Here is a 16051-nt window from a genome sequence, read left to right on the forward strand (position 1 = left end):
CAAGCGCGGAGGCCTGCGGGCGCTCGCGTGCAGAGCACAGTGGGAGAGGCGAGCGCGCCGGCGGAGAGGCGGGTGTAACTCTCAGGCATAGAAGTCGATATCCGCATGGGGCTTTCACATTCCACCGTTTCATCAGTTCTAACGGGGTAGCTAGACAGGTATTGTTACTCACAGAGATGAAGAACTTGGGATTCAGCCGCTAGGAAGCTGCAGAGGCCAAGTCTGTAAACGTTTTCGGAGGAGAAACCCCGGAGCGAACGCGCGAAGGGGGGGGGGGGGAGGAGGAGAAACTGGGGTGAGGGGGGTATTAACTGCGGGCTCAAGGTGAAATCTCGTAGACTTGAGGAGTTGACAAGAATTGGGAATATTAACCACTTTGTAACTAACAGCGTTATAATCCCCGCTAGCCTTGACTAAGTGTGTGTGTGTGTGTGTGTTTTCAGTCTCCGCAGTTATTTCAAGCTGATAAACCTAATTTCATGGGCATAGAGGAACCGGATGCTCGCGCCGACCACCTGGCATTTTTTTTTTTTTTTTTTTTTTTTTTTTTTGGAGAGGCGGTACCGAGAAATAGTTAAAAGCAGGAACTCCAGACGATCCAGATTGAAATTCTGCCTCTGCCCTTGACTAACAGGTCTGCGACCTTGGCCGAGTTAGTGTATGGGCTTCACATTATTCATCTGCAAAGTAGGAGTGATACGCCTATTTATTATGAGGGATGAAAACGAGTTAACACATGTAAAATGCTTAGAACAGTGTCTGGAACGAGTAAGTCCTATGCAAGTGTTTGCATATTATGTGGTTGACATTTGCTTCAGAGGTAATAGGCACTACGATTCCTTTTCAGGTTCCAGTCCACTACTTTTGTTTCATCTTACAGGATTTTTCCCCTAAGGGTGATGACATTGTAGTCTCAGTTTGTAGCACTTGCAATCCACATACTCAATAAATTCTTTTTTTTTTTTTTTTTTTTGGTGGGGGGATGCGCTTCTATGTCCCAAGAATAATTCAAATGCTGGAGAACAGTGGTGGACAAAATCCTGTTTCCTCGAGGAACTTCTATTCTCTTTTTAGAAGAGACAAACAATAAAAACTTTAAAAAAAAAAAAAAAACAAGTTCAGATATTGAATGCCATCTGAGAATGGGGTGGCTATTTTAATAGGGGTAGTTGCAGGAAGAAGTTTTGTAGAGGTGGCATTTGAGTTAAGGGAATTGTCAGTGATGACAAGAAGCAGCCATGATATCAACCTGGAGGAAAGGAAAAGTGTTTCAATCAGGAGGACCATCGAGAGTCAAAAAAAATGAGATAGGATGAGTTTAACATGACCTGGTGACAAATTGTGAAAGAGGAAAGTGGACAGAAATCATGTCCACATGCTCAGACAGTTGATTGATTTTCAAAACAGGAAAAGGAGATTACGGAGTATAGGCATTCAAGCTCTTTAACAACATGAGTTCTTTTATACTACAGTTTCACAACAGGACTCCAGGCTAATTTCATCATTTCTTTGAGTGGACATTTACTAATTTCTCTTTTCATCAGAAATGAAGTGGGGCTTTATTGAAGTAATCTAGCCTTTCCGGGGGAGCAGCCTGGTAGAGGAAAAAAAAATGGGAGTTTGGCTTCAGATAAACGTCAGTTCAAATGGATTTTGGGTGAGTGAGGTAATCTGTGTGAGCTTCAGCTTCTGTATCTTAGTTTGGAAATAAGTAATTACTTTGTATTAAGTTGAAAAAATAACACAGTGTTTTAGGCAAAATAGCTATTCAAATATTAGTTTCCTTCCCTTTTTTGGCTTGCCAAAGGCTTCCCTTGAAATTATCCAGAGTCACCATGTCAGCTTGCTGTTGCTTGATTAATTTGCCTTTGCTTTTCTCCACTTTGGTAGGATTTCCACCTTTCTTTCCTACTTTCACTATTATGTTATCATAATTTTAACACTGCAGCATCTGCCTTTTATTAGAGTTAATACAAAGATGTATAACACATGTCCACTCACGTCTGCGTACCATCACAAAATATATTTACTTCACAATCTCATTTTTAGAAATGTTTGAAACACCCAAGGGACTTTGGCTTCATGTTTTCAGGCGAAAAAAGTTTTTGAAGTTTGAAAAGGGCTTCAGATAATATTGTTCATTCTGTTCTTTAAGAAGAATCGGTTTGAATCAGCATATTAAACTGGACTATCTGCCTGAATATAACCTGCTTTACAGCACAATATTTGAGTACACATCTTTTTTCCCTCTTTATTAGACATCTTTGCTTTGTCTGACCATCATCTTTCTATTTTATTGGAGAATGCCCTGTCCCGATCCCACGTTATTCTGGTGTCAATGTGTTAATAGCAGGCATGGGTATAACCAGATCCTACCAATCATGGAGCCCCAACCCTCTCTCCTCATTGCCTATTCACCCAGGTAAGACTACATAGAGTCCCTTCGTCAGTTTTGACATGTGAAATCTGGGAGACAGTAGGTCTTTCCTTCTCTATTATGAACTGTAAGGACGATGCAAGTCTGGAACTGTTAGGGGCCGCCTTGCCACCACATGGAGAGAATGTGTTTGAAAATGAAGTCAGACAGAGGCCAGTAAAATGAGAAATAAGGGAGAGAAGTGGAGCCCTTATGTAGAAATAGTTTGCACCATTTCTTGGACTTCCCAGTTGATGAGCCAATACATTTGAATTGGTCTTTGGTTAAGGGTGTCCAAAAGAATCCTGACTAAATACACTTCTACTAGATTATAAGGATCCATGTCTTATTAATCTTTATATCTCCCACTGAAATTGGTAGTATGCTTTGTGAGTCAATGGATGAATGGCCTATTATAGTACATCTGGTGAAAGAAATTAATAGGCGGATGAATAAATGAACAAGTGGAATCTTTCAATTTTGTTTGCCATATAATATGTCTGCTGTACAATTTGTCTATATAGAAATTGGTTTTCCAAAAATTATCCTGGAAGGAAATAATGCAAAATGTTAAGATGGTTTTATCTCTGGGTGGTGGGATTCTGGGATTTTTTTTTTCTTTTTGAACTTTCTTCTTTATATATTTTCCAAATCTTCTGTAAGGCATATGAATAGCTTTTATCATCAGAAAAAAATAAAAATGTATTTTTCTTTTCTTGTTCTGACACATTTATCAATTTAAAGAGATTTTGACTTACAACTACATTTTAGCAAAGACATTTGTTTTGCTGTTTTTCAAGACTCAAACTGGAAACTATGTAGTTAATATGTGAAAACGTTTTATGTATTGACAACTGCTGTGGTCTGAATATTTCTGTCCCCCTGCAAATTCATATGTTGAAATTCTAATCCCCCAAAGTGATCACATTAGGAGGTAGGAAGGGGAGGATGGAACCTTCATGAATGGAATTAGTAGGTTTATAAAAGAGATCCCACTGAGCTCCCTGGCCCCTTCCACCACATGAGGATACCATAAGAAGTCTGTGACTCAGAGAGCTCTCACCCAGTCATGTCAGGACCCCAATTTCAGTCTTTCAGCCTCCAGGAATGGTGAGAAATAAATTTCTATTGTTTATGAGACCCCGAGTCTGTGGTATTTTTGGTTATAGCAGCCCAAACAGACTAAGACAAAAATGATTGAACACTAATAAGTCACATGTAGTATGTATTTCCTTTCCATATTTTTCTTCATATTATGAACTTAAAACCCTAGATTATCAAGTTCATCTCTAACTTCTATGGAATGGTTAAAAGAGCTTCCTTTTCTTATCATTTGCTATTTATATATGATCTCATTATTAAGATTTTTCTATATGTTTAGAGGAATAAAAAATTATATCTTCAACTTATAAATACAATAAGATGAAGGGAGAGGAGAAGCAAGGAATATTTTGATTTGCATTGTTCTCTGATAGTTGTAACATGTGAGTAATCCTGAACACAAAGAAAATTAGGCAAATTCTCAGCTTCCACCCTAGACTTACTGAATCAGAAACTCTGCAAAAGGGGCCCTACCATCTGTGTTTAAAAAAAAACTCCTCCAGCTGATTTTTATGCACACTAAAGTTAGAGAATCCCTAATCAAACTTTCTTACAGAAAGTGATATGCCTGGTCTTTTCCATAGCTCTGGGATTCCCAGTCTTATGCAAAAATGTGCTTGCAGATGTTACCCACTCCCCTTCCCCAGGGAACACTGCTAACTGAGGGCTTAGAGACTTCTGGAGGAAAGTGGAGGCAGAAAAGGGATTACAGAGCTCCTAATATGTGCTAGACAGTGTGATTTGTGCCAGCAAAGTTGTGCTTCCTTACAATGATTGGCTTCTTTGACTTAACAATACCCATTTAAGGTTCTTGCATGTCTTCTTGTGGCTTTCTTTTTTATTACTGAATAATACTCCATTCTATGGGTGTGCCATAATTTCTCTATCCATTCACCTATTAAAGGACATCTTGGTTGCTTCCAAGTTTTTGACAATTAGAAATAAAGCTGCTATAAACATTCAGATACAGGTTTTTGTGTGGACATCAGTTTTCAACTCATTTGGATAAATACCAAAGTGCACAATTGCTGGATCATATGGTAAGAATATGTTCAGCATTGTAAAGAAACCTGTCAGACTGTATTCCAGAGTGGCTGTACCATTTTGCATTCCAACCAACAGTGAAGATCTTATTGCGTCACATCTGCACCACCATTTGCTGTTGTCAGTGTTTTGGATCTTGACCATTCTAATAGGTCTATGGTGGTATCTTGTTATTTTAATTTGTGATTCCTTACTGGCATATGATATTAATATATGTTGAGCAAATACATTTGCTTATTTGTCATTTACAAATCTTTGGTGAGGTGTCCAGATCTTTTGCTTATTTTCAAATTGAGTTTTATATTTTCTTATTCTTGAGTTTTAAGGGTGCTTTGTAAAAAAAAAAAAAAAAAACACTTTTTTAAAGAGTTCTTTGTATATTTTGGATGATACATATATGTTTTGCAATATTTTCTCCCAGTCCGTGGCTTGCCTTCTCATTCTCTTGACGGTGTCTTTTACATTACAGAAGTTTTTAATTTTAATTGAATCCAACTTGCCAGCGTTTTTTTTTTTTTTTAATACTATCTTTGGCATTATATCTAAAAAATCATCATCCCCAAGCCCATGGTCATTTAGATGGTCTCTTGTGTTCTTAAGTGTTGTCTACCTTTTTCCATTAGAGCCCTTAGCATATTAATTATAGTTATTTTAAAATTCCTGGTCCTATCATTCCACATTCCTTGCCATATCTGAGACAGTTTCTGAGGTTTGCTCTGTCATCTTCAAACTATATATTTTTGTCTATTAGTATGCCTTGTAACTTATTGTTGAAAACCAAACATCATGTACTGGATAAAAGTAACTGGAATATATAACCACCTAGTGTTGGTAAGGTGTGGGAAGGGGGAAGCATTCTGTAGTCCTATGATTTGGTCTTAGTCTTTTAGTGAGCCTGGGCCCCTAGGCTGTGACCTTTACAAGTGATTCTCAGTTCCCCACCCCATCCTCCTTAGGTAAGACAGGAAAACTAATGGGGAATGGAGTTGGGTCTTTCTTTTCCCCCAAGTTAGGTGGACTGTGGTAAAACCCCAGTCTCTTGGGCTCTGGTGACATAGTTTCTCTTGAGGACAAGCCTTATTAAGAAGAACAGAGTGTTCTGGCCCTATGTCAGAATGGCTAACTGTTCCCCTCCCCTTGCCAGAAGCATGAGAAGACTTTTCCCCCCAATATTCACTGTGAGAGCCTGGTAGGGCTTCTGGAGGTAAAACTCACGAAAGAGTGGGAGTCATCCCATGAGTGACCCCCCCCAATGGAGAGTTTTTAACTATCAGACTTGTCTGCATTGAACTCCAGCAATTAGTCCATTCATTACTGCTCAGGTGTTCTACCATAGAGGTTCCTGTTGAGGTTTCTGTATGTGAGTTTCTGTTCTGGTAAGTTGTAGTTCTCTGTATCAGTCTGTCTGCCTCTCCAGATTTTGTGACAGTGTTTTGGTTTATGACAGATCTAATAAAAGTTGTCAATTTTTTAGTTCAGCTTTTTTTCTTTTCATGTGGGCAGAAATGGCCATTTCCAAGATGACTGTGTGCTAGACCAGCATTGGAAGTCACATGAGGAACACTAAAAACTTAAATTCTTTTATTTATCAAACATGCATATAATTCTATGTTCCAGGCCTTGATTTAAGCATTTATAAATATTAATCCTAATAACTACCCTACGAGGTAGATCAAATTATCATCTCTGTTTTGCAGTTGGGGAAACCTAAGGCACCGAGAGATTAAGGATTTGCCTAGGGTCAAAAGTAAGTCATGAAACCAGAACTCATTTGCAGGCAGTCTGTCTCGAGACAGGTATTTATCCACTACCCTGTGCTGCTGCTTATAAATGAGAATCCATTTCTATTCCAAGTATGTGATCTTCATCTTAATACCAAATCAATTTATTTTCTTTCTCTGTGAGGATCTTAACTTTCCCCTTTCAGTTCTACTTACATCTACAGTTGACCCTTGAATAACATGGGTTTGAACTGTATGGGTCCACTTATATGTGATTTTTTTCTGATAAATACAATACAGTACTGTAAATGTGTTTCCTTAATGTTTTCTCTCACTTATTTTGTTGTAAGGCTACAGTATATGTAACATACAAAATATATTTAATTGATTATGTTATTAGTAAGCCTCTGGTCATCAGTAAGCTCCTAGTAGTTAAGTTTTGGGGGAGTCAGAAGTTATATACAGATTTTTGACACTGTGGGGGGTCAGCACCCTTAACCTCTGCATTGTTCAAAGGTTCACCATACATAGATAAGAAAGCTGCTATTATATTACCCAAACTCCATTTCTTATGCTTAGACTTGACATGCAATTAGAAGTACAACCATGAAGTGGGCTCATTAATGCAGAGAGACATGATGAGAACCAACTGTAATCCCAAAGCTTGCATACAGAAGGAGTAAGATTGTAATTTAGCTTTTATTTATAAGCAATAGGAGAACTTCTACGTGCAAAAGTGGTGTTGGTTCTTGATTGAGAGACTCTTACAGAATATGTCATTTGTATGACCGTTAGCCCTAAAGCCCAGGATGCTGCACCTATATCATGGATCAACTCTTTATCCACATTAATGATTTAAGATGAAATGCTTCTACTTCTTGTTTTCACTTTGTGTACCTCTTCCTGAAGTTGCCTAAGAAGGAAAGCTCAGATTGTTTCTAAGCAGCAGTGTCAGCAGAAATGGGAGAATACCAGATGACAGTGACTCTCAAAAGGTGATAGTGGATAGCTGAGGCAAGAAGGTGGTTTCATGTGGGCACATTTCTCTAACAGGCAATAAAGTAGGGGCGCCTGGGTGGCTCAGTCCATCAAACATCCTACATGTCCCACTTGGGCTCAGGTCATGGTCTCATGATCTCAGGGTCCATGGGATCAAGCCCCACATCAGACCCCCAACACAGCAGGGAGTCTGCTTCTCCCTCTTCCTTTGCCCCTCACCTTGCTGGTGCTCTCTTTCTCTCAAATAAATAAAATCTTAAAAAAAAAAAAAAACAAGCAAGAAAGTATTATTTTGAGGTAGTACTTCAGTGGTAGGCAGCCTCAAAGATGGCCCCCAGTGATCCCCACCTCCTGTTTCAAGACCTGCATAATCTTCTCCCTTTGAGTAACTTGCCTCAAACCAATAGACGCCCTCAACATTGAGGGGATGACACATCTGTGATTATAAGAGAATGTAACTTCCATATTCCTACAAGTTTCTCTCCCTTGTTGGCTGCGATGAAGCGTATTTATATTTCTATGTTAGGGGGGCCACATGGCAAGTAAGGATGTCCTCCAACCAACAGCCATGTAGATACTGAGGTCCACAATCCACAGCTCCCATGGAACTGAATACTGCCAATGATCACCTAAGTGAGCTTGGAAAAAGATCCTTCCCAAGTTGAGCTTTCAGGTAACACTCCAGCCCTGCTTGATAGTGGCCTTAAGCAGGCCCAGCTGATCTGTGCCCGGATTCCTGACTCAGAAACTATGAGATAATAGACGTTTATTGTTTAAGCTGCTAAGTAGCAATAGACAGCTAATGCAATTTCTAGCACAAACTCTTAGGTAAGCATTACTTCTGGATTTCATATTTCCACTCACCTATTCTCATCTTGTTGATAGTGCAAAGAAAATCTATATTTAACATTTTTTGCAACTTTATCAAAATGTTGCTAAAATATTTTGTGAAGAAATTTGTAACACATAAATGCTGATTCTGTGTCACTAAAGTATGCTTTCCTTAGTGACCAGGAAATTTTTTGATGATCTTTAAGAGGTCAACTGGAAGGAAAGCATGGTTTGTATCTCAAGAATCTTGCTATAGTTAATTAAGTCCTACTAGACTAGAACTATCATTTTTATCTCTGGCAATATAAAATATATGGGAAATTACTTCTAATGTGCAGATGGAAAAGCCTTTACCAACTTTGCTCTTACTTAAAAAAAAAAAGTCTGTTGAAAGTCATTGACAAGCAAAAATCCTTTCAGCAATGGATTTTTTTTTACCTGATCCAGTAATGTTATCTGAAAAGGCAAATTCATATTGGAATCTCTGTTATGAGTACATATCTATAAAGAGAAATACCAGTATTTGGATTGGAAAGGAAGGCTGAAATTAACATAGATATCTATTACATCTCTAACAGAGATGAACTATTACGGAGATTACAGATATCTATTACAATTTTATTACATAAAATTTAAAGTGGCACTTTAAATTTTATTTCTAATATTACTAATAAAATTAGATTGTGTAGCAAATAGGAATTTGAAAGAATTCAGTCATTTATATAAATATTTTTTTTGTGAGTGAACCATGTGCCAGGCTCTATTCTAAGCACTAGAATATGTAGTAAACAAAATAATAGACAATATTCCCTTGGAGCTTATGTTATAGAGACAGGGGCACAGTAAAATAATCAACAAACAAGCAAATAATAATGCCTGGCAATGACAAGTGATACAAAGAACAGTAAAACCAGGTTTGGGTGAGAGAGTGGCCAGAAGGTTACTCTGCGGATGACATAATCAGGAAGGGGCCTCTCTGATGAGCAGGCATTTGAGGAAAGCTGGAAATGTGGGGAATGAATGTGGTGGACTTTCATATTCCAGATGACCAAATAGGCTGTGGAGGAAGGTTGCTGGAAACAAATAAATGACTTCTTCGAGGTTCTATGGCATGTACTATATACAGCTGGACATAGTTTTATGAGAGGTAATTTAAAAAGCCTGGGCTGTAGAGCTAACCTCCTGGTTTAAAGTCCAATTCTAACTTATTAGCTGGGTGACCTTGGGCAAGTTGTAAACTTCTCTGAAAAAAAAAGAGGCTAATAATTACACCCTCATAAAGTGGTCATGAGGGTTAAATAATGTGCAAAAAGTACTTAGAACAGGCTTCAGCCCATATTTAGTAATAATAAACATTAGCTACTGTTCTTAATAAGTTTCCTCTGTTACAATATTTATTCTTTATTAAATAAGGTCAACACATAGCACTCTCTGGAGATATAACGATCTGCCTCTTATAAGATGAGGGCTCTAGCCTTCAAATTTGCAAACCCAATTTCCTAAGTAGCTTTCCTGGCCTCCTGGAAAGTTTTAGCACAGGAACCAGGAACTAGCTTTTCAGACACATTAGGTATAAAATCCATTGTTAAAACAAAGGTCTAAAGAAGCAAGTGTCAAAGATTCTTTGAAATCATCTAAGAAAGTCACACATTTTCTAAAATGTAATTTTTATAGTGGTTTGGGCATCAGGAAGCCTTGGGTTTAGATCCTGGCTTGGGAAACATTGGTGTCTTGGACCTATCATCCTACCTCTCTAAACCAGAGTTGTTATAGCTGATACTCTTACAGCATCTATTACATGCCAGATACTTTTCTAAGATGTTTACATAGATTAGCTCTTTCTTTACAAAGTGGTTACTATTACCATCTTCGTTCTACAAATGAGTGAGCAAATTGAGGCAGAGATCAAGTGACTTTCTCAAGGTCACAGCCATTTAAGTGACAGAGTCAGGATTTGAATAGATTCTGGGGCTCCAAGTGTGTGTGCTTAAAAGCCTCATACTCTACTGCCTCCATAATAGTGGAGAACTATTCTATCTCATAGGTAGAACTATATTAAAAGAGGTTGTGTGTAAGCACTCAGCACAGTGCAAGACACTAAGTAAATGCTCAATAACTATTTGTTGATGATTGGCTATACAAAGTCGTAGTAAATTATATCATAGTTAATAGACTATCTGCATACTTTATAATGGCTGAATAATTTCCATTATTTTTCATGTTTTTAGATAATCTTGTATATATTACATCAACTTGCAAATCCATTATAGTCTAATAACCCTATTGGATTACCTGGCAAAATTTGTTTGTACCGAGCGCATGCTGGTCACCTCTTATGTTTCTAAATGCCCACAGACCATCTGTTTGAGAATCTATTTTAGAATTTTACTTGCAATCAGTGTCAAGCTCATCATTTACATATTTGCCTTCTTTGCATTTTTGGAACTTGGGGAACTTCTAGTTCTCTTTAGGATGAAAATCTAGTTTATATTACTGGCATACTTCATTAGTAATGAAGACCATTAGAAATTTTCTACGTAGTTTTCAATTTTTTACTAAAGTAACGGGATGATTGCATTATACTAGAAAAGCATTTGAATCATACAACTAGCAAATCACTTCTATTTCAAACCCATAACTGTATCAGTTTGTGGGGCTGATCCAGCATAAAATTAGATTACTCATCTGTTAGAGGAAATTTTCCAACAGGAAAATTTAGGTAGGATATGAGTCATATAATCTGACATTCTTCTGCTATCTAAATAAATCCTATTTCTTTTAACTAAACCATATGTTTTAAAGGAGTAAAGAAGAAATAAAAATGTAAAATTTTTGTGCATAGAACCCCTTGACCAATTAGATATTTTATACATTTGAATTTCTGAATTATAGTTGTACCTTGAAAATAGGTCAGTCATTTTCTTTGCAGCAAACCTTTCCAAGTGCATTTCTTTCTTAAATGATTTCTGGTTACTTAAATATAGCAAAGAAATAAAGCTATGCATATTTTTGTTTTCTGTGTAGATGGTACTCTCTAAAAGCAAAAGCTAGTATAAACATTTTGAAATATTGAAATGTATAGTACATGGTCTCCCTTCTTAAATTTTCTAAAGGTCACTGGCATTGTTGGGAGATGAGAATTAAACTACAAAACTTCAGTTTGTCAAATTGTATTTTATTTATAGTCTGCACTTAAAATGGTAATAAGTTGCTTCCATGGAGAAGTTTTGGTACAACAGTTGGAATCAGGGCACCATTGACATGAGTTTGGCCTTGGCCACAGGACCAGAGGTTGTGCTCCACCCCCTGTCCTCTATCCTCCTTTAGTTTGGTCTGCTGAGAGCTGAGGAGCTTTGTAGTATAACTACAAAGGATGGAGGTGGTAAGAGAAGGAAAACAAGACAGAGCAGACCCTTGGTGGATCTCAGAGGAACACTCCTATATTAGCTGAGAATTTAAAGTTCACGTGAGTGTGTCTCTGTGTGTGTTTGTGGATTTAGATAGACTTACAACTCCTTATTGTTAAAACCAATGAAAATTGAATCTCTTGCTTGATTTTTCTGCATCATTTGATATCATTTGTCTTCTTGAGATGCTTTTGTCCTATGATTTTAGTGGCCTTCTTGAAATACTTTTTTTTTTCCCTTTTGACTTTCATGACTTCTAATTCTCCTGATTTTTCTACCTTATGTGACTATTCCTTTTTAGTTCCCTTTGGGGAATTTTTCTACCTCAGTTCACATCTGAAGTGTCAGTGTTTCATTGAATTCTGTCTCAGAAAATTTCTCCCTTGTTTACATTCTCCCTGGTTTTCACTTCCCTGATTTCAATTATCGGTTGTGTGCTGATTACTCCCAAAGGTATTGTGGGATTTCAGAACTCAATCCAGACCTCTTCTGGATTCTAGATTTCTTTAGATGTTCTGTGGACATTTCAAATTCATTGTGTTCACAGCTGAACTCATTATCACTCTTCCAAAACTTTTTTTTCCTTATATTCTCTCTAGTGAATGGTAGCACTCCAGTAGCCAGTATGTAAGAGTGTCATTCCTTTTTTTTTTTTTTTTAAGATTTTATTTATTTGAGAGAGAGAAGGAGAGAGGGAGAGAGGGAAAGAGAGAACACAAGCAGGGAAAATGGCAGGCAGAGGGAAAGGGAAAAGCAGACTCCTCACTGAGCAGGGAACCTAACATGGGGCTCAATCCCAGGATAATGGGATCACAACCTGAACCAAAGGCAGACACTTAACCAACTGAGCCACCCAGGCACCCCTTAGGGTGTCATTCTTGACTCCATTCTTACCATATCCACCTTTTCTCATAACTTACCAAGTCCAGTGGAGGCTACCTATCAAACACCTAATCCGTTGATACCTATCAATGGGTTCTCTCCTGACCCCGTTGTCATGACCATAATTCAAGTCACTATTGTCTTTTCTCTAAGTTATTGTATTGGCCACCAACTTAGCCTCCCAGTCTCCAACCTTTCCTTCTTCCTCTTCATTTTCCACATCACATATGATGCTTCTAAAACACAAATCCAATCATGCTGTTTTACATACAACCCTTCTATGACTTCACATTACTTTAAAGTAAATTCCAAACTCTACACCATGGTTTACAATACCTTTTCTAATTTAGTCTCTGTTTATTTTTCCAGTCCCACTTATACACACTTTTCTTTCTATCTACAACTTTATTGAATTATTTTCAATTACTCAAAGGCACCAATTTCTCTCTCACCTCCAAGCATTTGCATTGGGATTCTCTTTGCTTGAAGTACTTTCTTCCACATTTTCTCTCTGGCCAACTCCTAACCATTCTTTATGTTTCAGCAAGAAGTCTTTCCTGAAATGCCAGACTGGGTGGAGTGCCCACTCTGTGCTTTTAGAGCATTTATGGGATGCATTTAAAGTGGTCTGTTTGCTCGGTCTCTCTATTAAGCTCCACGAGGAGAATCTGTTTCATTCAGTTTTCTATCCCCTGCACCTAGGCCTGAATATGGCAGACACTTAGTAAATATTGAATAAATGAGAGAAAATCAAGACCAAGATGAAAATGGAAATGTATTTGTCTGGCACCACAGGCCTATATTGTACTACTGAGCAAGAGTAATCTTCACAGTCACATTTGCATTCTTTCTGTGTTCCAGGCACCTTTCAAAGCAATTTCCATACATGTGCTTTTCCCAACAATCCTAAATAGATGAGGATTTTGATGCCTAGATAATGAGGTAACTAGCCAGAGGTAAGACATTTGTTAATTTGGTGCTTTCGCTTCTTTGGTAGGGGAGCTGTGAGTGTTCACTATGTGTAACAAAATATGTTACTAATCATATTTTGCATCAAAGTACCACTAACATGATTATGACAGACTTCAAGTTTGAGGCTTCAGGTTCTCCAAAACAAGTTTTAAAAGTCTTTAAATTAGAAAATGTCATTTTATTTTAAATAGCCATTCATCCTTTTTATGAAAAACTGTTATGTAAAATTATTTTTCAGAACCTTTTTCAACATTATATAAATAATGTAAAATTTCAATGAGACTACCCTCCTTTATTCAAAATAGTTTCAAAGCCTTCTTGAGAAGGACAGATGGGGGATGCCTGGGTGGCTCAGTGGGTTCGTGCCTGCCTTCGGCCCAGGGCATGATCCCAGAGACTCAGGATCTGGTCCTACGTGGGGCTCCCTACATGGAGGCTGCTTCTCCCTCTCCATATGTCTCTGCCTCTCTGTGTGTCTCTCATGAATAAATAAATAAAAATCTTAAAAAAAAAAAGAGAAGGACAGATGGTGTTTTCATCATCTACAATATTATGAAGGATACCAAAGTCAGTTGAGGTGAGGCAAAGTACAATGTTTCATAGCACCAGGCCATTAATTTAAGATGCATAAAGAAATTTGTTCAGAATTGGAAATCTTTACAGGATCCCAAAAAACCCACAACATATTTAGCCATCCAAATTGCATTTCACAAGCTTCCCAGTGCATTCTATTTTTCTGCAAGAGATTAGTCAATATTTTGGTAATCAGATTTTGAACAGGCTGTTTGAAACTCTGCTTTTCACAGAGAAGGTGATCAGGGTATATGTTGATGGAGTGCTTTTAAGTGGCAACACTTTCAGCTTTATATAAGCCAGTTGATTAATGTTGTGTAAAAATTAATCCATGGCAATAAGCACTGGAAAGAGTTATATAAAACTTAAACCAGTAAATGTACTTAGAGTGGTGAGATTTTATTTTTCCCCCTTAATTTTGTGGAGATGCTGTATGTGCCATAGACAAAAATCAGGGAGAGATACAAGGTCTGTCTAGCAACTTCTGGCTCATGTCTACCTGGACTCTTAGAAAGCAGCCTTGTCACCCTGTGGCCTCTCCCTGCAGGCTGTGATGTCTATTTTGGCTCAAGACTTGTGACATCAGTTAATAAGCTTTCTTCTGTCCCAAAGCACAAAATTAACTGTGCTTATTTGATTAGCCCAAACGCTGTAAAAACCCTATGCTCAGAAGCACATGGTTGGGTTGGGTATTTAAGAGCTTCCAGTGGAGCCCAGGGATAGAAACAGGGATGGTGGCGGATGCTTTCTCCTCTACCCCTCATTGTGGGTGTCATACTGCTGGAGAAGAAATAAGGGAACAGCTGGAGCGAGGCAGGGCCCTTGGCAGCAGAACATGGTGTCAGAACCCAATTTGGCAAAGCAGAAAGTGGTTGGTAGTTACATCAGGAGTGCCAGCTCCTTTCCAGCTGCCAAGAGAGAATGGCTGTGGGTGGGTGGGTAGAACAAAGAGGCAAAGGGAGCAACACAAGCCCATTTCCAAGGAGGGGTAGGAAATAAGTGTGCAGAAACTGCCCTCAGAGATGTGACATGCTAGTGGCTACTCTGTGTGTCTTGTCGTAATCTGTATTAAGTGAATTACAGATGAGGTAAGGTTGCCATGTACTGCCAGAAACTGTGTACTTAACACTCAGTGATACACTTCTAATGAAGCCAAAGTGGGCTTTGTTCATGGATTCACTCTGACGCCACACAGGATGTTAAGAAACTAGCACAGGGCTCCTGGCATCTCTATGACAGCACAGTCTTGGCACAAAAAAGCAGCCCATTAGAATTTTGAGGCTCTTGTATGACTTCTGATCCAGAAGAGGGCTCCTTGAGTTTCAGAGAAACATGTTAGTTTCTAGATCCCTAGAACTCCAGGGATCCACCAGGCTTGCCAAAGTAGATTAAGTAGACCAATTTACCATATATGACCCCTTGAAAATAATATGTCTAAATATAAATGAGCAATCTTCCAGCAGGAGAAATGAAATATTAGTATTTAGTATATTGACTCCTTATCTTTAGTTCTCTTCTTACAGACCCTCCGTGTAGAACTGCCACTAAGTGTCATATCTCTGCTGGCATCTTCCTCATTGCCTTTTTCCCAGTACTCCTTGATAATGGGTACTGCTTGATCCTTTTGCCTTTTTGTTCTACCCACCCACTGCAGTCCTTTTTTTTTTTTTTTTAACTTTTTGTCAGCCCAATAACAAGCAGTGGGCCCAAAAGAAACCAACTACAAAGCCTTGAAATAAATGTTTATATCAGTTTTATTTTACTAATCCCACCTCATTCTGCTTGTCCACATCACTTTGATACATACAATATTAATATATATAGTTCTTTTCCATATTCTGCCCTGTACTTGTCATCTATTTCTTTGATCTCTCAGTTTAGTCTCTTCTTAAGCAGAAAATAAAAATTACTTAAAGATGGGAATGTGTCTTTTATTATTTGGTATTCTATCTAATGCATAAAGGGTGAACTGTGAACAATACAGTGATAGAGTTAATACCAAGTGTTTTTATTTCTTTACTCAGTGCCTGAGACAATGCATGTACAATTAGACCTTTAAAAACCTTTTGTGTTTTATGAAATGATTTTCTATGTACTTTTGATTG

General features: G+C 38.0%; 1 protein-coding gene across 2 annotated transcripts in view; it reads left to right on the plus strand.

Moving 5' to 3' along the window:
• Positions 1-8: 8 nt before the first annotated feature.
• SMIM43 (small integral membrane protein 43) overlaps positions 9-16051 on the plus strand; it is a 37963-nt gene continuing 21920 nt past the window's right edge. For both annotated transcript variants that reach the window (XM_077861163.1, XM_077861165.1), the window contains exon 1: positions 9-158. The gene's annotated coding sequence lies outside the window, so the exon portion shown is untranslated. The remainder of the gene's footprint in view (positions 159-16051) is intronic.

Source organism: Canis aureus, chromosome 20, assembly GCF_053574225.1.
Source record: "Canis aureus isolate CA01 chromosome 20, VMU_Caureus_v.1.0, whole genome shotgun sequence".
NCBI lineage: Eukaryota > Metazoa > Chordata > Mammalia > Carnivora > Canidae > Canis > Canis aureus.